Source organism: Anastrepha obliqua, chromosome 5 (assembly GCF_027943255.1).
Source record: "Anastrepha obliqua isolate idAnaObli1 chromosome 5, idAnaObli1_1.0, whole genome shotgun sequence".
NCBI classification, from domain to species: Eukaryota; Metazoa; Arthropoda; class Insecta; order Diptera; family Tephritidae; genus Anastrepha; species Anastrepha obliqua.
Genome location: NC_072896.1, coordinates 77,992,995 through 77,998,994, shown reverse-complemented (window position 1 = coordinate 77,998,994; position 6,000 = coordinate 77,992,995).

Below are 6,000 nucleotides of genomic sequence, written 5' to 3'. Positions count from 1 at the left end.
TACTACTTTTTCCCATCTTTCTGGCAATTCACGGATTCCCTTTGTGAAAAATTCGGTCGGTTTTGCCGCAATCCACGAATCGATCCATTTTTTGACTTCATCGTAATTACGGAAGTGCTGGTCAGCCAGGCCATGTTGCATCGATCGGAAGAGATAGTAATCGGATGGCGCAAGGTCTGGACTATACGGCGGGTGGGGTAGGACATCCCATTTGAGCGTTTCTAAGTATGTTTTGACCACTTGTGCAACATGTGGCCGAGCATTGTCATGTTGCAAAATAACTTTGTCGTGTCTATCGGCGTATTGCGGCCGTTTTTCTCGCAGTGCTCGGCTCAAACGCATCAATTGTCGTCGGTAGACATCCCCCGTAATCGTTTCATTCGGTTTCAGTAGCTCATAATACACAACACCCAGCTGGTCCCACCAGATACACAGCATAACCTTCAGGCCATGAATATTCTGCGCCGACGTCGATGTTGAAGCATGGCCAGGGTATCCATACGTTGCCCGACGTTTTGGATTGTCGTAATGGACCCACTTTTCATCGCCAGTCACAATTCGATGCAAAAAACCCTTTCTTTTGTGCCGTTGAAGCAGTTGTTCGCATGCCATAAAACGGCGTTCAACGTCTCTTGGCTTCAATTCATACGGCACCCAATGGCCTACCTTTCGGATCATTCCCATGGCTTTTAAACGTTTGGAAATGGTTGATTGATCAACTCCCAAAGTTTTTGCAACCTCTTCTTGCGTTTGAGCCGGATCTTGATCGAGCAATTCCTCCAATTCGGTATCCATGAACTTTGGCGGCGCACCCTCGCGTTCTTCGTCTTCCAAGCCAAAATCACCACTTTTAAAGCGTGCAAACCACTTCTGGCACGTTCGCTCAGCTAGAGCATGCTCACCATAAACTTCCACCAAGATACGATGACTTTCGGCTGCTTTTTTCTTCATATTAAAATAATGAAGAAGAATTCCCCGCAAAAACACATTATTTGGCACGAAATTCGACATTTTCAAGTGTGGTAAAAATATTGTTGTTTACGCTTCAAATAAAAAACTTATACGGACGTTTGTGCCTTACGACAGTAGCTCTCCAATGAATGTTTGGAAATGTGGATCGATGGAATAATAATCAAGTTACGCCACCTGTTGTAAAACCGCACGAACTTATTCATAGTCCTATTATAATAAAACTTTTGAACCTGAATTACAAATGAATGCCAGTGGCACACCCCCTGGAACTCCCCTGGGGGGTTCCCCATACAATCATTTCAAAATATCACCATTTTTGGCCTTTACATGAAAAAAGAAACTAAAAAGTTCGACCCAAATTGGGGGACATCAGAATTCATTTTAGAGGTATGGTTCCTTCGGCAACGTTTCTTATTTTGATCCCTAGAATATGATTTTCACAGAGCAATGGGCGATTGTTTTGCCTCCTCACAAATCGACCCGGCCTAATGTATATACTTATATTTATATAATTATCTTTTCAAAATAAAGAGCATAAGAATTAACTATTTTTCCTTTGCAGCTAATAAGTTCACACCGCAATCCTATACGAGCAGTCAAGTGTGGCTAAATAATATTTACTGTGATTTGGCATCATCATCTAACGAAAAATTCTATGTATCGTAGTTTGACTAGTAAAAAACAAAAACTGTGCAGAACTATAAGTATATCACGGTACTCATGAATATTAATACGCACCTATAATACATAAAATCAAGCACATAAATAGCATACCAAAAAACCATGCCAGTTGCCGCACAATTGAGTTGTGGATTAATCAACAAAAAAGGTGTCAATTTTAAAGCAATTAGCAACACGAAATCCGGTGATTATCAATGTGTGATCCAACACATGTAAAAGCATCATCAATGCGAACATACACACGCACACACATACAGATAAATTCATTTGAAATGTACATGCGCAGCTTAACTGTATATATGACCTGTGCATGTATGGTTAGCTCGGCCTGTTGTTGTGCGCCTGTATGGGCTGGGTGGGTTACGTAGCCTTTGAAAAATATTATTAAATAAAATATAATACTACTACATAATACTCGTATGCATTTACAATCCATGTCCGTACCAGACACGCAAGGGAAGCGAAATTGGCGCGTACATCTTTGGTTAGGTATTTGGTCGTGCTTCTCCTTCAATTTTCAGTGAGCGACTTGCGTTTTTTTCCACAAATGAAGAACCTACAGTTCAATGCCGATTTCAAACGGCAAATTCTTTTGCATAAGATGTTTTTCGTATGGCAAAAATAAGCTTGAAGATTTGCCCAGCTGCGACTGTGATTAAAAAAACATTTTCTATTAATAATTATAATATTTCAAGTCCACACTGGTTCTGAAATCGAGGACCTACCGAATGATAGTCACGCACAAATGTACTCGGCTGCGATAACCGCCTAGATTAGTGATAAAAAATTCCTATCTCATCATCTTCTATTTCTGCAAATGTGAGCTAGCCTAGGTTAGGTTAGCTAGGTTGCTTGTCTAAGACAAGACACTCGATCGCCCTAAGGTCCATTGTGATACCTGCATTTGATTTCCATCCCTTAACTAAGCTGCTAAAACCACTTAGATATTTTTAAGAAGGTAACTAATCCCTCCAATGATTTTGCAAATTTCCCAGGTTTTCAAAGAAATAATCTCCAAGATATTTGGCACGGCTTCTTTGAAGTGCAGAACATTCACAGAAGAGGTGTTTTACCAACTGAACTTCTTCTTCATCTCCACAACTCCTTCAGAAGTCATTGTGAGGTACAACCATTCTACTGGCCAGGGTACCAATAATATAACCAATCCTTTATAACACCCGTGAGGATGCTGGTAGTTGATCCGTTGAATCCATGAAGACATTTTGTCCTTTTAAGATCCAGCTTTGGCAAGAGCGCTTTGGAGACCCTGCAGTAAGTAGTCAGAGGCCACCTTCTATTCGTTCCCACGATTACAATCAAGTCAATTGCAGTGTACAGTTCGTTTAGAGGAATGCTAATGTTCTCTACCACTCGCTGAAATTCCAGTTCAGAGCCTTTCCTTGCACACTCATCCCTGTTCTTTCATTTCCATCCACTCCAGAGAGTAAGAGCATTTTCAGCGCCGGCTGAAGAACAACGGAGTACACTTGTTATTCCTTCAAAAGCTAATCGTTGAACCTTTATGAGATAAACGCAAGCTCCATAAATCGATATGGGTGAGCTAGTCTAAAAGTAACTAGACTTCTACCAGTTGAAATACAACCAGCAGAGGCTTATTTACACGTTCTACTACATACATATAGCCTTACATACATAAATTTGCAAGCAAGCATGCGTATCTCATATGCGCTTTGCGGTCGACGTCCGAAAAGGGTAACGCCCAACACATCGCATCCCACAGCATACCCGCCGACCCTATCAACTCTCACAGCATTTAACAGCATTCAGCAGTTCCAATTCTAATCAACTTTGTTTGTAATACCCATGGGCTGAGATCAAGCATTACCAACGAGTGCTTTAGCGCAATTTTACGAACTCATAAATTATTTATAAGCAATAAACATAAAATTTAAATAATCGAAAGCAACCGAAGGACATTCCGCCGAGGATATGTGTGGACTCTGCTTATAAATGCTAGGTTAAGCTAGGCACATATTTATTTACATCATAAGTATGTATGTATATGGTATGTACATATACTAGAATACGAGTATGTATTGCACGAACCCGTAAGTACATATTTATATGTGTATGGACATTAGGGAGCCTCAAGAAAAAAAGTTGCGAAAGTCCACTGGAATTATTAAACTCATGACATTTTATTATTATTATTATTATTATTGTAGATGCGGAAAGGCGGAAGCTTACACAAACGATTATAAGGATCAAGACATGGCTAGACTCGCACGACCTTACCTTGGCTCCTGAAAAAACAGAGCTCATCCTAATTACGGGGGCGTGCATACCTCTAGAAATAACAATGCCGGTTTACACAGAAAACATAACGACTTCAAAAGTATTAAAATATCTGGTCATTTGACTTGACAATACGCTGACTTATTGGGCACATAAGCAACACACTGATGAACAAATCAAACAAAACTATCTCTGTCAGAACTAATGGCTAACATCGGAGACCACATCGTAGGCACGCGGGAGCTGCTCATGGGCACGACGGTATCTATTTTACTATACGGATGTCCAGTATGGGCGGGCACACTTAAAGCTTAGTGTCACCACAAGATTCTTGCCAAAGCCCAAAAAGCTGCGTATCGCACAGTATCAGAAGCAGCAGTACTCATCGCCAGCGGCACGATACCTATAGAAATTCTAACGAGAGATCTGAAAGAACTTTAGACCTTTAAAAAAAGGTATAACAAATGCCATAGTGACCACACATGTGCCCATGCTAATAGCGCAAAACAGCAAAATAGAGCACACACACTTCAAATATGGCAAGAGCGCTGGGCAGATGGACGACGAGACTTTTACCAGATAAATGTCATGGAGAGGTACATTTCTAAATTACGCAGATGCTATCTGGGAATAGGTATTTTGAAAAATTTCTATATAAAATAGGAAAACGGAAACCACTGAATGCATCTACGAAGATCCACCTATTGACGATGCGGATCACACATTCTTCAAATGTGAGAGATAGAAATAAGATCGTAAAGCTGTCGAAGGCAGGCTAGGTCCCTTCAACATCATCGAACAAATAGTTTAAGCGCAAAAAATTGGAAACCTTTCGACATAGAGCGAGTCCTGCGCGCTAAAAAACGTTGGATGGACAGAGGTGCTCAGCCGACATATCACCTGCTCATCTAATTAGAAGATGAGCTGATAGCATGACGCTGACTCCAAAACTGGACGCAGGGCGGTTGGAGAGGCAGTTTTTATCAGAACGCCTTCTTCGATGAAATGCTACCGTAATTTCGTGGCAGAGGGTACATCTAGAAGAGGAAGAGGGGAGATTGTTTTAGTAGCACACTACTCGGCGGAGCAGACGATGGTCACTGTAAGTGAGAAGGCATTTTAAACCCTACCTCACCGCCACAAAAAATATATACTATAATATATTATTACTCGTATTATTATCCCCCTTGATAAATTTATAGTATTTCTAAGAGCCCAACGTTCTCAATAAATTTTAGTATCAGTCCTATTTATTGAATTTTATTTCCTTCTCTGTTAAATTTGTTTTCCCAGGTGTTTGTCCTGGGCGTCAGCGCTGGCTATGAGAATACCACATTGTTCGCAGTTTCTTCTTCCTCCCTACAGAACCAGACCTTGCAGCTTGGAGTATATTCCCTGTTTAGTAAGATGATGATTCAATCTATAGGGTCTTTCAAAAGTGCAGCCTGGATGTCAATAGTAAATAATTCTTAGACGCTACCTTTTTTAAGTCATCTTTGACATTTGTCAAATAGATAGATGACCTTTTTTACACGATCTTACAGAGCAACGTGTTAAAATATTTAAACTTTTTAAGAAAATGGTCAACCTTTAAAAACAACATATCGCAAAATTCGTGATTTTTTCGGAGGAAATAATCGCCCGAATGGGTCGGCAATCTTAAGTTCCAAGAAAGTGGGGTTTTTAAAAGTAAAGTAAATATGAATAAGCGTACAACGATTCCAGAGCTGAAATACAACATGCGCTTCGAGATTGTTGAACTCAATGCAAGAATATGCGAGCGAGTCCTTAATAATTTTAATCCTCATATGACAGCTTGTAGACGTGTTCATGGGGGCATTTAATGATGCTATTTTTCACATATAATTTTTAAGAGCCATACTTTGTGTAAAAATAGGGAAGCCTGATAGAATCCAAATTTGTACTTGTTTTATTTTAAAACAACATAGGGACGTGTCGTTTGAAAGACCTGTGGCCTATTAGAACTCCTCTCATCAATGCTGTTTTATAATATGATTTAATATTTGAAGAATTCCGCCAAAATATTTCGAAAAGATTTTAAAAATTTACGTGTGTTAGATCGATTTACAA